General features: G+C 39.2%; 1 protein-coding gene across 1 annotated transcript in view; it reads right to left on the bottom strand.

Annotated features, from left to right (window-relative positions):
• Positions 1–18,815, bottom strand: part of LOC150097452 (A disintegrin and metalloproteinase with thrombospondin motifs adt-2-like) — a gene marked incomplete at its 3' end in the record, with an annotated part of 681,635 nt that overhangs the window by 167,954 nt on the left and 494,866 nt on the right. The gene's annotated exons all lie outside the window — the stretch shown is intronic.

Here is an 18,815-nt window from a genome sequence, read left to right as displayed (position 1 = left end):
ATGTTATCTGTGAGAGTTAACATGGATTTGTGAAAGGGCGCTTTTGTTTTAGAAATATGCTAGCCTTTTATAATAAAGTTACAAGAACATTAGATGAGGGAAAGGTATATAATGCAATTTTCTTAGACTTAGCGAAGGCATTTGACAGGGTGCCACATGATAAGCTTATATTTATGTTGCAGCACATGGGTTTGGATGTCAGATTGGTCAACTGGATTCAGGATTGGCTGTCTGATAGTTATCAGCGAGTTGTGTATGGTGGAGCAGTTTCAAGGAGGCAGAGGTTTACAAGTGGGGTCCCACAGGGATCCCACAGGGATCCCTGTGGGACCCCACTTGTAAACCTGTGAGCAAGAGGGTGAGGAGTGGTTTCTTTGTGTGGAGGGTGGTTGAACCGTGGAATGCATTGCCTGATGGAGTGGTGAGAGCGAGAACAGTCAATGAGTTTAAGGAGTGGTATGATAGACTTTGTGTTTCTGAAGGGGGACCTCCCCTCGATGAACTTGTACTAGAACCTATATTGTTTAACCTTTATATCATAACATTTCCAGTGGATTGCAAGGGGATATCAAGTTGTTTGCCGATGATGCAAAGCTGGGAAGGATTATTAGTAATAGTGCAGATGTGTTAGCCCTGCAAGAGGATTTGAATAAGCTAGATAGATGGGCAAATGAATGGGGATGTCAGTTTAATGCAGCAAAATGTAATGTCTTGAGGTTTGGGAAACATCGATGGGATGCTGCATACTCTATGGGAGGAGTTATACTGGAGGAAGTAGGGGAGACAAGAGATCTGGGGTTGATGATTGATAGAAATCTGAAATTTAGGGGATATATTGCAAAGGTGGTGAAGGTAACACAGAGGATTGCTGCAGTAATGAGAAGGACGCTGACCTGCAGAGATAAAAGGGTTATCATTCCGTTGTATAAGTCTCTGATCAGACCACACTTAGACTATTGTTCTCAGATTTGGTCCCCAGGATTTGAAGGGGATAAATTAACTGTGGAAAGGATACAAAGACGGATGACAAAGATGGTTTCAGTACTGTACAAGGATAGTTATGAGGATCGGCTGAGGCAATATGGACTGCAGAGTTTGGTGGATAGAAGAAGGAGAGGTGATATGATTGAGACTTTTAAACTGTTGAGAGGTGGTTACAGGGTTGACACTGGGAGTTCTTTCGCTTGGTTGAACAGCGGGAAGGAGTGATGACAAGAGGCCATCCCTGGAAGTTACGAAAGGAAACTGTGAGCAAGAGGGTGAGGAGTGGTTTCTTTGTGTGGAGGGTGGTTGAACCGTGGAATGCATTGCCTGATGGAGTGGTGAGAGCGAGAACAGTCAATGAGTTTAAGGAGTGGTATGATAGACTTTGTGTTTCTGAAGGGGGACCTCCCCTCGATGAATCTTGACAGACTTTATGTTCTTAGGAAGGACCTCCCACGATGAGTCTTTTGACTCCATGGAGGCCTGAATAATAATAATAATAATAATAATAATAATAACTATTGTAGAACTCCTGCAACTGTTAACTAAGGGTAAGCCCCGATATTTTTGTGCACTTTGCTGTACATTTCACTAGTTATATTTCAAATTTAATTTATTGATATGAGTAAACGCATATGTCTTTCTAACTTTATCTTTAAAAAGTACAGTATTATTTTACATTTCACAGCATATTCAGCATATCAATAAGCTAATAATTATTCAATGTTTCTACAGTCTAAATAAGGTAAATTAGAAATTTACTAAGGAATTTGAGTTATTTCCTCATTATTATATTTCCATTTTTTTTTCTTTTCTGCATTTACGTAATGAGCTGAATAGGCCTACTGTTTTTCATTGCTCATATAACCTAATTGGTATCTTCAATTGAATTATCTTATCTTCAACTGAATTATCTTTTAATATGTTAGAAGTATTAGATTTATTTGTAATTTTGTATTTGTATTTGTATTTAATGTTTCTAGTGGTGTGGAAGAGAAGGCCTGATGGCTTTAACTCCACTAGAATAAATAAATAAATAAAACTAAACAAATGTTGCGACAATCTCGCTATAACCTTACATTTATGATCCTTACTTTAAGAGCCCCAAAGCTTATTCGTTTAGAATTTAACCACTGAGTGGAAGTCATAGATGATGGAAATAAGCTGGAGAGTGGACCCTATCCCTCTATTTCTATTCCTGTCAAGAATAACATCTTCTTGCAGAAATATAAATGGAGGAATGTGATGTTTTTCATGAAGATGGAAAAGAAAGAAGGGAAGAGAGTGGAGGGTGGAGACAAAGAAATGTTCAGGCAACTTGGCTTGGTGAGCAAGAGAAGGGTGGTCATTATTGGTAATAACAATTATAGCAATAATGTTTGCAATGAAGAGATAATGTTACTGTTTTACAGTAACATTACTGTTAATGTTACTGTAACCACAGCTCTCACATCAATATCCTCACTTGGAATTATAGACTCTTGTAAAGTGGCCACCGAGTAACTCAAATATTTTGTCAGCTTCTGTCCCCTTGTTACCATCTGCACTCATTAAAACTTATCCTTCCAAAGTTATTCTTCCTTTTACTTGCCCATTAGAAAAAAAAAAACTTTTTGAAATTTTGTTTGACTAGCTCGGTTAAATTCATTTCATAATCTGATTTTATCTTTTTACCATGCTGGTCACCTTTGTCTGCACTCTGGATTTATTATGAGCTTGCTAATCGCCTTCCTCCTTACATATTATTATTATTATGGGCAACTCCGGCATTATTATCATGGCCGGCCTGGTTGGTCGAGTGGAGAGCGTATCTGCTCTCCAGCCGAAAGGCTGCTGGTTCAAATCCCACCGTGGGCATGGATGTTTGTGATTGTCTGCGAAAATACCAGTGGTAGTTGGAGGTAGATGACATTGATGTAGTTACGGCAAACTGGTGATTGAGTGGTGGAGACGAAGTTGTAGAGCAGATGCACTCCCTCGACAAGTCTTTGGACTCCCTGGGAGGTGTCAAATAATAATAATAACTCTAAGGAGTCCTTAGACTCAGTGAGGGAGGTGCTAAACATCATGTCAAGAACTATCCAACATTTGCACAGTATCTATCAAACTTTTTTAAACTCATACACAGTCACGGCACCCATGACAGACTCTGGCAACCTATTCCATCATTCACTACTCTCCAAGCAAATCCTTAGTTCTAACATCCTTGCTAACTACACTCTTACTGAGTTTCCATGGATGGCCCCTGGTTCTCTCTTAAACATGCCTGTTCTGAAAAATTTCCTCTGAATTAATCTTGTAAAAATCCCTCAGTGATTTGTATGTGCCAATCGTATCACCCCTTTTCCATCTATCAACCAGTTCCTGTAACCCACAAATCTTCAATCTGTTCTTGTAAGGTTCATTCCATAGACGTGCTACCATCTTGGTCACTCGTCTCTGAATCCTCTCCAACTCCTCCTCATCACCAAGAAACCCAAAACCCTGGTGCCCAGATCTACATGCAGTAGTCAAGATGGTCTTATCAAGGCTCGATAAAGAGGAAAAATAACCTGCTTGTCTCTGATCATCAGAGTATTCTTCAGTAACCAAGTGATCTGATGAGCTGCTGTAGCCACTTTTGCTGTGTGCCCCCCCCCTAAACTTTAATTTGATATCCATTAACACTCCCAAGTCTTTGGCCTCATCAATTTCCTGGAGTACAGTTCCACCAATGTGGTATACAGCTGGTAATCTTTTCACCTCAAAATGCATAACCTCAACACTCTGCCATATTAAAATGACATCCATTCTCCATTGCCCGGTCTGCCAATCTATCCAAATCATCCTGCAAAATTTTGGCATCATCTGTATTCACTATTGCACTACCCAACTTTGCATCATCGGCAAAAAACTGAACAGTTCCACTCAGATCTTTTCCTATATCATTAATGAACAAATTAAACAGTAGCAGTTCAAGAACAGAACCCTGCAGCAAGCCACTAGTCATAGGTCTTCTTTTGGACTCTACTCCTGAATAAACCTCTCCATCACCAACCCTCCCTTTATCCATCACAGCTATGACTGTATTATAAAACGTAAGCAAGTTACTGAGGCATGACCAACCCCTTCTCAAAACCACATACTGTCCCCCCCCCAAATAGTATCAAATTTACATCTATCCATTCCAGTATTTTGTTTTTGACCAACTTCTCCAATACTTGACAACAACCCCTGATATGCTGATTGATTGGTAATTTGCTACATCAGTCTTGGAGCCTCCTTTATGCAATGAAACTATTTCCCCCACTTTCCACCCCCTCGGAACTAACCGAGAGCTGAGACTTAGATTAAACAATACAGTCAAGGGCACTGAGCATTCCCTCGCCACTTCACGTAAAACTTGAGCTGGTATACAGTACTGTCGACAGATTGTAGCATAGAAGCAGCCTGCCTTACAGCACAGCTTAAAAACGGCGCTAGTTCAGTCATATTGTGGTAGGTGGCGTGGCTATGCTAACAATTCCTGTTAGCGTAGGAAGTGCAGAAAGAAGTTTTTCCAAGCTTAAACTGATTAAAAATTATTTGCGAACAGCAATGACCCAAGAAAGATTAGTTGGTCTAGCAGCTATATTGAGAGAGGCGGACATAGCTTATAATTTAAATTTAGAAGAGCTTATAAAAAGTTTTATTGTGCGACATCTCCATAGAGCAAACATTTAATTAATATTATTATGTAATTGTTTTGCATTAATGTTGCTCTTGTAATAAAAACAAAATAGCATTTGAAGATTTTCTTATATTTTGTCTTATAATCCATCAGGGGCTATATTTAATTGTTTACCTCAAGGCGTAATCTAATCTGGTGCATAATCTAATTGGTTGGTATATCGGCCCTGCCAATATACCAACCAATCCCACAGCTGTATTCACGTTAAAGTTCTGTAATATGCAATGCACCTCCATTTCATTTACCTCAGTCCCAGAATAAGCCTTTGGCTCTCTCATTCCTGCATTATCACCACCTGGATGATATACTCTTGCAAAGTGTTCACTTAGTAATTCTACTAATTCGATTGATTCAGTTACCTCCCTAACTTTGGCATTCCTTAAAATCATTCTGCCATATACATTCTTTCTTTTACTTGCAGCACATCGAAAGAACTGTTTGGGATTCTCTTTAGCCTTTCTTACCACCCTAGTTACCCTTCTGGCCTGTGCCTTGTACTGTTCATGTACCTGCAGGTTTCCCTCCACAATTGTTTCTTTTTTTGTAGCTCCTCCAGCTTGATGATGATATTCATCCATTTAACACCCACTTGATTTACTCTCCTGACTCTAGGTATGCAGTCTGACATTACCTCCTTCAAACACTCCTTTATAATCCATGCACTATCAATATCCAGGCCTAGGAATTTCACATGTCATGGCACCGATCCAAGCAATCTCCTAAGTTTGTTATACTTACCAGCCCTGTAATTCCACACATACCCTGTCTTAATTGAAAATTCCACACATTTGGCCACCTCCCAGGTCAAGACCACATTATCACTCTCACTAACTGGTGGAAACGTGGTCATATTCGTTACAGACAAATTCTCAGGTGCAATTACTAGATAGAGCACTCTTGAACCCCTAGTATATTCCATTACATGCTGTTTCAGGTAATCATCCCTTAGCAACTGCATAAAATCCATTTCCTTCCTCCCATGTGTCTGTAACGAATATGACCACGTTTCCACCAGTTAGTGAGAGTGATAATGTGGTCTTGACCTGGGAGGTGGCCAAATGGGTGGAATTTTCAATTAAGACAGGGTATGTGTGGAATTACATACCCTGTCTTAATTTAATTCCCATATTTGGGAATTAAATTAAGTTCCCATAGTTGAAATCCCCCATAATAATTACCTATCCTCCACTCATTGAATCTATTTGAGAATGCATTCTATCTCCATCATCTTTTCCATCCTCTGGACTATAGCAGCATCCAACTGTATATTTTGTTCTGCTGGCCTCAATCTCATATCAGCTAACCTCAAATGTGCTATTTTCACTGGCCTGCAGTTGAACGTCTACAATCTTTGGTTGCAGTTCATCAGCTATCATCAATAACACTCCTCTCTCCTCATTGTTTTCTCTCTATACCCTTCACATTCTATCCCATTAACTATACCATCTTCTCTTAGCCATGTCTCACTAATGCCAATAACCTTTGGTCAGGATGAGCCAACCAATGCCAAAAATTCCTCCTGCTTGTTCTGAATTCTCCTGGCATTAGTGTACATAAAGTGCTAGGCCACTGCTATCCTGACACTTTATACTAAGTATCCCATTCTGGTTTGTTACCAGTGGTACCAACTTAGGCATATTATACACATTCTTACCCTCAACTGCTTCACTAATGTCTGCATATTCACTCAATAGCTTACCCCCCCCCCCCAAAAAAAGCTCTAGTTTCTCATTCTGCACATCCACTTGCACTTCATTCAGCAACACTTTTTTCCAGTCTCTGAACACCAAATCCATTCAGATGCAAACCATCCTTCTTGTATAAGTTCTTTTGTCCATCAAACTCACTCCACGCCATTCCTCCTGCATAACATACGCATCAAGTGATTTACTACTTTAGCCCTCCTTATTAGCTCTACTCTGTCATACCACGGTAACAGACTCACTATCTTAACTCTCTCACTCTTTTCTTTTGCTACTCCCAGTAATTCTTTCATGCCATACTTTTCTCTTTTAAATCATTCATTCCAGTCACTATGATCATTTCTTTCACCCTACCCTTTTGTGCTCTAATGGCCTCACTAACATCATTAATTTTCATCAGGAAAGCGTGATTTTGTCAAACTCTCGTCGATCACACCTTTTATGAATGAATCGCCATATAACACTCACTCCTTGATTTTTCTTTTACTCTTGGTTATACCCTGCAGAACATTTCTTTTCTAACACTCCTGCTTAATGATGCTACTCATCCAAATGACTCCTATCTGATTTATCCTCTTGACATTGGATATATACAGTCTGGCATTGCTTCTTTCAAATATCCCTTCACCATTTTCCAAGCACTGCTAACATCTTTCCTTTGCAGATTCTTACTATGGCACTGATTCTAGCTACCTCCCAAGCTTGTCAAAATCACTACCCTGTAATTCCACATGTACCCCTTCTTAATTTAAAATTCCATATGTGTGGCAATGTTCACTGGTCCCAATTAGAAGCAATGTTGCCACCTTGGTTATCGACAGATCTTCAGATCCTATGTGCATATCCAGAACTCTCAAACATCTGCTCCACTACATACATGCTCTTTCAAATAGTCTGTTAGTAAATTAATCAATTCCATATCCTTGCAGCTATGCATACTTTCCATATCTTCCCTTTCCTATGGCAGGATCCAACCATATATTTTGTTCTATACACCTCTATACCACATCAGACTGTCTCACATGAATTGATCCACACTCCAGTATTCCTCATTTCTTATTCTCTTTGGCTGCATTTCATCTGCTATCATCAGTAGTACCAATATCCCATCCTATTCTCTCTATCCACCTAAAAATACTGTACCCCTCATATTCCATCCCTGTAACTACATTATCTGTTGTTATCCAAGTCATATAAATGCCTAGAACTTTCGGCAAGGTTGTACCAACCAATATCAAAAATACCACTAGCATTAGTATACACAAAAGTCACTTGAAGAACTGAATTTGCATTTTTAAGTCATTCTTGCATTAACTTGTCACATGAGTTCCTGCCTAAACACTCAAAAATGCATCTACCCTAATTAATTCTGATTTCTTTACTTTGTACTTCCACACTTTCAGTGAACAATGCTTTCTTGACACACTAGACTCTAATAAAGATAGGCTGGTGGGGCAATGGTAGCGTGTCCGACTCCAGATCAGAAGGTTGCGTGTTTGAGCCACATCTAGCTCATGAAGTTCATTAATTTTTGCTCCAATTACAAATGGCATGCCACCAAGTCCTCCTATGTTTCATAATATATTACAGGATTTTATGGCATGCAGCGCTTGTAGTCTGTATACGTCCTGGCAGTTGGATATGTGGAAGTTGAGAGGAGGGAGTGAATATATGCGCAAAATGCAGACAATGGGAGGAACTTAGTAAATTAGATATTACGATAACCTACCTTGTTGCATCAGGGGCAGGACAATCTCAACCTAATGAGCGAAATATGAATGAAAACATAAGAGTGGGGAGTGCGGAAGGCTTGAATGTGAAGTTTTCGGAGATGGTCTTGATTGGGAGGATGAATGGCAAACAAGAGTGGCTAACTTGCAGAGAGAGAGATAGATGAGCTGAAAGAGGAGGTGGAATGTCTCAGGAATGAAATGAGAAGCATGAAAGATGAGATTAGGTGAATGGAAGAGATGAATGCAAGATGAATCAGAGTAGGAGTAAGAGAGAGTTATGGGAATGATAGAAGAGGAAAGAATAGAAACAGTAGAAGAAAGGGAATGAGAGAGAGAAAGAGGTATGAGAATGATAGAAGAGGAGAGAATAGAAACAGTAGAGGAGAAGGAATGAGAGAGAGCTATGTGAATGATAGAAGAGGAGAGAATAGAAACAGTAGAGGAGAAGGAATGATAGAAGAGGAGAGAATGGAAACAGTCAGAGAGAGGGAATGAGAAGAATGTGAGGGAGTGCTGTAACCAAGGATGAAGTTATGCCAGGACAGCAGGTAAATATGAGAACAGAGAGAGAAAGGGTTAGAGGAGAGAGAGAGAGTGAGGGATGCTGGTGAGCAATCAAATAACAGAGTGATAAGAGGTGTGATGTATGGAGACTTGATGATCTCTGGTGTGCAAGATAGCATGCCAGAAGAGTGTTTACCTGGAGGAACGATAGAAAGTGCGGCTATGGCAATTAAGTGGGGGTGAAAGGGTGGATAAATGCAGCAGTGACTCCATGCTACATGGGGAGTTACTTCTTTAACTCAGCTGTGTAGGCCTATAAAACAACCTGACATAGACTTGACTCCATCAGTGCATACACCACAACATTCATTTGCCCATCTGTCTAGTTTATTCAAATCCTCTTGCAGGGCTGCCACATCTGCACTATTACTAATAATCAGTCCCAGCTTCGCATCATCTGCAAACAACTGAATATCCCCTTGCAATCCACTGACAATGTCATTGATATAAAGGTTAAACAATACAGGTCCCAGTACTGAGCCCTGTGGGGACCCACTTGTAGCCTTCTGCCTCCTTGATATTTCCCCACATTACACCACTCCCTGATACCTATCAGACAGCCAATCCTGAATCCAGTTGACTAACCTGACATCTAAACCCAAGTGCTGCAGCTTAAATATCAGCTTATGTGGCACCCTGTCAAATGCCTTTGCAAAATCCAAAAAGATGGCTGTATATGCCTTTCCCTCATCAACTGCTCTTGTCACTTTATTATAAAAAGCAGTCATATTACTAAAGCAAGAGCACCGATTAACAAATCCATGTTGACTCTCACAGATAACATTACCATTATCTGCCCAATGCTGTATATGGGCTCTCAATAATTTCTCCAAGATATTAACAACTACTGATGAAAAACAAACTGGCCTATAATTAGACACTTCCAGCCTGCTACCACCCTTATACAATGGCACTATCTTACCTTCCTTCCATTCCTTGCATACCTTTTCCGTAGCCTAGCCAGACTTTCATTGAAAAGCCAGGTCAACTGAGCTGTCAGTTCTTTAGCACATTCTCTCAAAGCCCGTGATGAAATACCATCCAGTTCCATAGCTTTACTGACATCCAAAGTACTCAGTATTTGGAACAGACTCCTCTTGTATCTCTAAACCTTGAACCTGCCCTATCACTCTAGTACATCGGTTCCCAACCAGTGGTACGCGTTCCCCCGAGGATACGTGCTTGGCCGTTTAAGGGTACATGAAAAATAATTGGTAATGGCAGAAAATCAAGTAAGTAAACAAAATGCAAAACGTTAGTTATGGAACAATAAATGTTAAGTTTGAATCACCGCTAATGGAGACATTTCAAAACTAGCTCACATTAGCAAATGATGATGGTGAGGGTGTGGCCATGAACCCATTCCCCAAACCACTCTTCTGCCAATCATTACGCACATTTCACATCACTTTTGTCACCCATCCTACTTTTCAGAACAATCACGTGTTACTAAGAAATGACATTTGCAATAACAAACCTTCTACTGAGTTCCATTTATGCCGTTTCTAGAACTTCTCCAAAAATATAAATACATCTGTAGCCAGACTGTTTGATCAGTTCAGTTATTGACTGAGTATAGGTAAGTGCGTTGTCTTTAATTGCGAATCTTTTCAAGTAATTTTTTTATTTAATGTTTAACATAGTTTCAGATATTATTGTCAGTAATTTTTAAGCGTGTCAGTTATGGATCAGTGGTTGAAAACAGGAACGGTTAAAAAAACAAAACTCGATGTGGATTATAACCCATCGCTAAGTACTTCTCAAAACGTGTCCACAGCTACGAGTACACCCACACCGGGAGATAGTAAAAAGATGCGTGCCTCATATACTACACAGAAGAAAAGGAAATACCGTGAGGAGTATATTAAATATTAGTTTTCATTTGTAGGTGATGATGACTGTCCTAACCCTTTCTCTGTTGTGTGTGGGGAAGTATTATCCAATGGTTGCATGAAATCCTCTCTTCTCATGCGACATTTAGAAACTAAACATATATAAAAACAAAGAAATTCATTATTTTCAGCACTTAGAAAAGCGTCCAAATGTAACTTCATACATGATGGCGGGAGAGAAATTCTTTTTTATCCAGGTCAATGAAAGTGTAGATGTTGCTGATTTATCTATTTTGCTCGTCATCGCGAGATACTTGACAGAAAAGGAAATTGAAGAAAACTTGTTGCTTTGTTATCCATTGACAGAGCGTACCACAGGCAAAGGTATTTTTAATGTGATCAATGGTTATTTCATTGAAAAGAACATTAGTTGGTCGAATTGTTGCAGCAAAATGTAATGTCTTGAAGTTTGGGAAACAACGATGGTAGGCTGCATACCCAATTGGAGGAAATAGGGGAGACAAGAGATCTGGGGGTGATGATTGATAGAGAACTGAAATTCAGTGAGCATACGGCAAAGGTGTTGAAGTTAACCCAGAGGATTGCTGCAATACTGAGAAGGATGCTGCGATAAAAAGAGTTATCGTTCTATTGTATAAGACCATGATCAGACCATACCTAGACTATTATTATTATTATTATTATTATTATTACCCCAAGACCTCATGGAGTCAAAGACTCATCTGGGAGGTCCTTTTATCACACACACACACACACACACACACACACACACACACACACACACACACACACACACACACACACACACACACACAGCTCATCATACTGTGCCTCGCACACATTCAAACTCCTTGCAGGCACTACACTCTCAGACAAGGAATTCCAATCATTTACAACTCTGCATGAAAAAAAACCTGCCCCTAACTCCCCTATTCACACCCTCTTTATACAGTTTCCACGGATGACCTCTGGTTCTCACCCGATCTCCCACTATTTTCTGTAGAACTTCTCCAGCACTGATCCTATAACAACCCCTTGCCAACTTGTAGGTCTCTATCATACCTCCCCTCTTCCTCCTATATACCAGACTCTGCAAATTATATTTTCTCAATCTTTCCTCATACTTGACATTCCAGAGGTCAGAAACTACCTTAGTCAGTCGCCTCTGGACCCTTTCCAACATATCTTCATCCTTCTGAAAACCAGGTGACCAAATCTGGACACAATAGTCCATACATGGCCTAATCAAAGCCTTATACAATGGAACAAGAATCTCCCTACTTCTACACGTCAGTGTCCTCTGCATCATTCCCAGAAGCCTTTGTGTTGTCTTCACAATTTTGGCGATATGTCCCCTAAATTTCAGATTCTTATCCACTATCATCCCAGATCTCTTATTTACTCCACCTCCGACAATATATCCTCACCAAGCATAAATTCTGCATCCCATCTTTGTTTTCAAAATTTTAAACCTTACATTTTGCAACATTGAACTCACATCCCCATTTCCTTGCCCAATCACTCAATTTATTCAAGTCTTCATGTAAGGCCACAACATCTTCACTACACTTCATGGTTCGTCCCAACTTTGCATCATCTGCAAACAACTGAATATTTCCATCCAAATATTCACCAATATCATTAATATACAAGTTAAACAGTAATGGCCTTAAATCAGACCCCTGAGGCATTCCACTAGTGACTTTCCTTTTCCTGGATATCGCTCCCCCCATACACAACTTGTTGATACCTATCAGATAGCCAGTCGCCAATCGAATGCACTAATCTAATATCCAACCCCATCTGCTCTAGTTCGACTATCAATTTATCATGAGGTACTCTATCAAAAGCCTTTGCAAAATCTAAGTATATTACTGTGTATCCTTCTCCTCTGTCCAAGGAAGCAGTCACTTTATTGTAATAAGTACGTGGGCTGTTCAATAAGTAATAAGACTAATTTTACTGTGGCAAAACCACTCATCACAATATTAATTTCTGTGGAATAAAGAAATGTTGCTGTATGTATTAACAAAAGAGTTGATAGATGGTGTATACAGGCTGATGTGCTAGAGTGTCACGTGACTAAACGCAAGTGCTCATCGGCACGCCTATGAGATGCGACCAGTCTTCGAAATGGAAGCATCCTTGGAACAGCGTTATGCGATTAAATTTTGTGTGCGTTTGCAAAAATTGGCATTGGACACTTTTAACATGATACGCGAAGCTTTCCACGATGAAGCAATGTCGAGGGCAAGTGTTTTTCGCTGGCATAAAACTTTTAAGGAAGGAAGGCAAAATGTGGAAGATCTTGAATGCGAGGGAAGACCTTCGACATCGATCACAGATACAATGTTCAACACAGCAGCGATTATCATCAAGCACGTCAAAAGGAAGCGTCCATTGCTGAAGAATGGCTTACTATTGCACCGCGATAATGCAAGGCCACATATTGCTGGTTGTGTAGTGGATGTTTTGCAGAAGAACAACACAGATATCCTACCACACTCTCCATACAGTCCTGATCTCGCACCGTGCAATTTCTGGCTGTTTCCTCAGCTCAAGAAACCACTAAGACGCCGTCATTTCGAAAGCAACAAAGCATGTGTAAAAGCTGCAGAGGCAGTTTTGAAAGAACTCTCAAAAAACAGACTCTCACATTTGTTTAAGAAGTGGATGCAATTGGGACAAATGCATTGCGTCTTACAGTAGTTACTTCGAAAAAGACCATGTAGATGACGACGATTAAAGGTAATCTGTTTTCTGTATAAATATAGTCTTATTACTTATTGAACAGCCTACATAGATTACTAAAACATGACCTCCCTTTAGCAAATCCATGCTGTCCATCAAATATAATACCATTATTGTCAACCCAACTCTGGATCCTAGTTCTCACAAGCTTCTCCAACAACTTAATCACAACACCTGACACACAGATAGGCTTATAGTTTGATGCTTGAGTTCGATCACCTCCTTTATGAAGTGGCACAATCTTGTCCTCCTTCCACTCCTTAGGGATTTGACCCAGTGCAAGACTCGTATTAAAAAAATATGTCAACACAGATGTCAATTCCCTGGCACATTCCTTCAGAATGACGTGGTGATATATTATCAAGTCCTGCAGCCTTATTAACATCTAGTTTACTCAACTCCCCATACACCTCTTGCTCACTTACAGTCACTCTCTCCTCCTCATCCTCTACTGTTCTCAATCTCTCCATGAAGTCACATTCACAAGATTGAAAGACCTTTATGAATTGCTCATTAAGTATCTCTGCCACACATTCTGCAAAAGCTGTCTTTATACCATTTTTTCCTATCAATGTCATCCTTCCATAATCATTCTTTCTTTTGCTGGCTACATATCGAAAGAACTCCTTAGGATTCTTTTCGGCTTCATTAGCTAACTGCTGTTCATACCTCTCTTTGGCAAGCCTCACCAACCAAGTCACCCTCTTTGCCTGGTCTTTGTAGATCTCATGGAATTGGTTATTTCCACTTTTGTTATGCTGCCTCCACAATGCCCTCTTTCTCTGTATTGCATGCTTTATCTCTTTATTCGTCCATCTCACACCTACCTTATTTAACCTTCTCACTTGGAATACACTTAGGCATTGCATCTACTAAATAGTTTTTTGAAAATCCCCCAAGCTGCATTGATCTCTTTTCCAGCTAACTCCTCATTCCATGCTACACCCGCAAGCTGTCTCCTGAGCTCTTCATAATCATCCCACTTGTAATTCCACATATAACCTTTTTTCTCAGAGGTCCTCACACTGCTGGCAACCACTCAGGTAATTACCTCATGGTCACTTTCACCAATTGGTGGATGATATGACACCTCATTTATAATTACATCATTTGATGAGATGACCAAATTAAAGACCCTCCATCCTCGTGTGCCCTCTGTAACATACTGTCTGAGGTAGTTATCCCTCCAAACTCAAGTAACTCATTTTTTTTTCTTCCAGTTGCTATATCATCATTCCAGTCTATATTGCCATAATTAAAATCACCCATAATGATCATCCTTTTCTTATTTGCTTGACTAATTTGATTATGCATTTCATTTTCACCACCATCCACATTAAATGTCTATAACAACATCCAACCAAGTATTTCATTCCATTCATCTCTATCTCACACCATACTGCCTTAAAACCACTGGCACTATTTCCCTCTTGGATCTCTACTTTGTATGGACATAACTCTTTCTCTATCATCAATAGCACTCCCCCTCCCTTTTTACCCCTTCTATCCTCATGAAACACATCATACCCTTCCATCTCTATTCCTGTCAGGATGTAGTCCTTCCAACCATGTCTCACTTATTCCGACAATCTTTGGGTGAACAGACACAATTAATGCAACCATTTCAATCTGCCTTGTTTCTTATACTTCTAGCATTTGAATACAAACACAACAGCTCAATTCTGGATCTACAGCTAGTTCCACTGATACGACTCACTCGATGTGATCTCAACATGCTCGAGTGGGTCCATTTCCCTTTCTGTATATTCATTGTTCTCAAATTTGATCCCAAGGATTTGAAATGAATAAATTAACCGTGGAAAGGTACAGAGGCAGATAATAAACATAGTTTCAGGATTGTAAATGTTAGTTATGAGAATCGGCTGAGGGAATGTGGATTGCAGAGTTTGGTAGATAGAACTAGGAGAGGTGATATGATTCAGACTCTTAAACTGTTGAGAGGTAGTTACAGGTTTGAAACTGGGGAGTTCTTTCACTTAGTGGAACAGCAGGAAGGAGTGATGACAAGGGGCCATCCCTGTAAGTTAAGAAAGGAAGCTATGAGCAAGAGAGTGAGCAGTGGTTTTTTTTGCGTGGAGGGTGGTTGAACCATGGAATGCATTGGCTGATGGAGTGGTGAGAGCAAGAACGGTCAATGAGTTCAAGGAGTGGTATGATAGACTTTGTGTTTCCTAGTAAGGAAACACAAAGTCTATCATACCACTCCTTGATGAGTGTCTTGACTCCATGGAGGCCTGAATAATAATAATAATAATAAATCAATTATATAAGTCCTATCCATCAAATTCAGTTCTATAAGTCTACAAATAGTATTTAAACCATTCCTTCTGCACAACCAATGCACTGATTCATTTGAAATTACTGCCTACCTCCTCAACTTGCCTCTTTCATAGCATGGCAGCAGACTTCACTGTCTCCTTCTGTCTTCTTCTTTTTTTTTTTTCATTTCAACATAACTTCCCCTTTCAACGTACCCTTTCATACCTTCTCTCATACAATTTTTTCACTTTTGAAGTCAGTAGTACTAGCCAAACAATTATTTCTTTCATTCTTAATTCTGATAACTTCTCTAGTATTGATTTTTGTGCCAGGGAAACAAGAATTACTCATGTTCTAATTAAGAACCCTTGTTATCAGAAACTTTTTTCTCCTTATACTCCTTTTCTTGCTTTCTCATATTTATTTCTTATTCCTATTCCTTACCTTACACTCTTTTTTCTTTCAGCTGTACCAATTGTCTGAAATTCATTATTATTATTATTATTTTTATTCAGAACCTCATGGAGTCATAAGACTTATCATAGGAGGCCCACCTTAAATAACGCAGTCTATCATACCATTCGTGAAACTTCTTCACAGTTCATGCTCTCACTGGGCTGACACTGGGAAGTTCTAATGAAAGAATTTCCCAGTGTCAACCATGTAACTACTTCTTAACAGTTTAAATGTCTGAATCATATGTGTCAGGTTCTTTTCATGGAGACAGTAATTGGTGAGTGGAATGCATTGCCTGACTTTGTGGTCAACACAGATACATTGAACAAGTTTAAGGTGCAGTTTCATAGGCTTTGTGTGTAACAGCATGTGTCTCGTGTGATGAGTCTTTTTACTCAATGGAAGTCTTGTGTTAATAATATCACCTCTCCATCTACCCAACTCTGCAGTCTGGATGTCTCTGTCTATCCTCATAGCTCATACTGCATAGTCCTGCTACCTGCTATTATTTTTGTTATCCACCTTTGTACCAGCTTCAAGGTTAATTTATCACCTTGAAATCCTGGTGATCAAATCTGAGCACAATACTCCAGATGTGGTCTGATAAGGGATTTATACTGCTGTCTAACTACTAGTCAGCATTCTTCTCAGTATTGCAGCAGGCCTGTGGAATTGTTGCAGTAATACTGAGGTTACATTCATCATCTTTGCAAAATGTCTCCTAAACTTCAAGTTTGTATCAATTATTGCTCTAAAGTCTCTTTCGTCTTCCAGTTCTTCTGGTACATTTCCTCCAACTGATGGATTCCAAACTTCAAGAGCTTACATTTAGTTGCATTAAACTAACACTGCATTTATTTATCCATTTGTTCAGCTTATTCAAATCCTATTAAACAGCTGCCACATGCTCACTATTACTAATAACCTTCCACAGCTTCATATCATGTGCAAACAACTGAATATCTGCTTGCAATCTACTGACAATGCCATTGATATAAAACTTAAACAATACGGGTTCCCAATACTGAGCCATGATGGACCCAACTTGTAACCTACTTCCTTGATACCATTTCCTGGTACACAGCACTCAGATAGCTATCAGACAGCCAATCTCCAATCCAGTTCACTAACATGATATATAAACCAAATAAACTCATTTGCTGTAAATTAAATATCAACTTATCACATGGCACCCTATCAAATGCCTTTGTAAAAAAAAAAAAAAAAAAATGCAGTATATGCCTTTCCCTTATGAACTGTTTTACTAACTAAAATAAAGAGCCAAAAGGCTTCATTTCAGAGATGCAAAATTATATAAATTAAGTAGATATTAAATCCAACATCTGCCACCAAACTACGAGTTGCCCTAGCCGAACCTTATAGGAAATGATGAATGTTCAAAGTGCTCATATATTCGCATCCTATTGGTTCATTTTGATAAGGTTTCACTAGTCAAACTCATTGGTTTTCGTCAGAAACCTAAGAGAGCAAAAACTCTCAGTACTAAGGAACTTGAAGCATCGGAGAGGTGTATTTTCAGTAAGTGAACTGTCGGCAGTGTATTCCAACAAGGTTCTGTGGTCAAATTTTGCACAAAACTTTTATAGTTTCTGTATTCGGCTTTGAAATGATGTTGGATTTAATATCCACTTAATTTATATAATTTTGTATCGCTGAAATGAAGCCTTTTGGCTCTTTATTTTAATAAATACTTTAAGCACTGACTGAGAAAATACATCTCTCTCTGACACTTCAAGTTCCTTAGTACTGAGAGTTTTTGCTCTCTTAGGTTTCTGCCTAGTCTCTGACAAAAACCAATGAGTTTGAAATAGTTGTCAGACTAGTGAAACCTTATCAAAATGAACAAATAGGAGGTGAATATATGGGTGCTTTGAGCGGTCGTCACTTCCTATAAGGTTTGGTTAGGGCAACTCATAGTATGTATTCCCGCAAGCACTCTGGTCAATTTTCACACTAAACTTTTATAGTTTCTGTATTCGGCTTTGAAATGATGTTGGATTTAATATCCACTTAATTTATATGATTTTGCATTGCCGAAATGAAGCCTTTTGGTTCTTTGTTTTAGTAAATACTTTATGCACTGACCGAGAGTTCACTTACAGAAAATACACCTCTCCGACGCTTCAAGTCCCTTAGTACTGAGAGTTTTTGCTCTCTTAGGTTTCTGCCTAGTCTCTGACAAAAAAACAATGAGTTTGAAATAGCTGTCAGACTAGTGAAACCTTATCAAAATGAACCAATAGGAGGTGAATATATGAACGCTTTGAGCGTTCATCACTTCCTATAAGGTTCGGTTAGGGCAACTCGTAGTATGTGGCGGTGTATTCCTGCAAGCTCTCTGGTCAATTTTCGCACGAATCTTTTATAGTTTCTGCACGAAACTTTTATAGTTTCTGTATTAGGCTTTGAAATGATGTTGGATTTAATATCCACTTAATTTTTATGTTCTTGTTACTTTATTATAAAAGACAGATTACTAAAACAAGAAAGACCCCCTTGACAAATCCATGGTGATGCTCACAGATAACATTTCTCTCACCTGCCCAATGCTGTGTACAGTCTCTCACTGTTTTCTCAAAAATCTAAACAACTACAGAAGAAACAAATAGTTTGATATTTCCATCCTTCCACTTATTGGGTACCTTTCCATAGCCAGAAAATCCAAGAGAGAAATGAATGTTCAGTGAGAAAATCGCACTGAAAATCCAAGTCACGAGAACTGTCAGTTTCTTAGCAAATTCACTTAAAACACATGGCAAAA

This window comes from Typopeltis vanoorti, chromosome 17 (assembly GCF_054136105.1).
Source record: "Typopeltis vanoorti isolate ZY-2024b chromosome 17, IOZ_Tvanoo_1.0, whole genome shotgun sequence".
NCBI classification, from domain to species: Eukaryota; Metazoa; Arthropoda; class Arachnida; order Uropygi; family Thelyphonidae; genus Typopeltis; species Typopeltis vanoorti.
The sequence above is the reverse complement of the archived record's forward strand: the minus strand, read 5'-3'. Positions and strand labels throughout refer to the sequence as shown.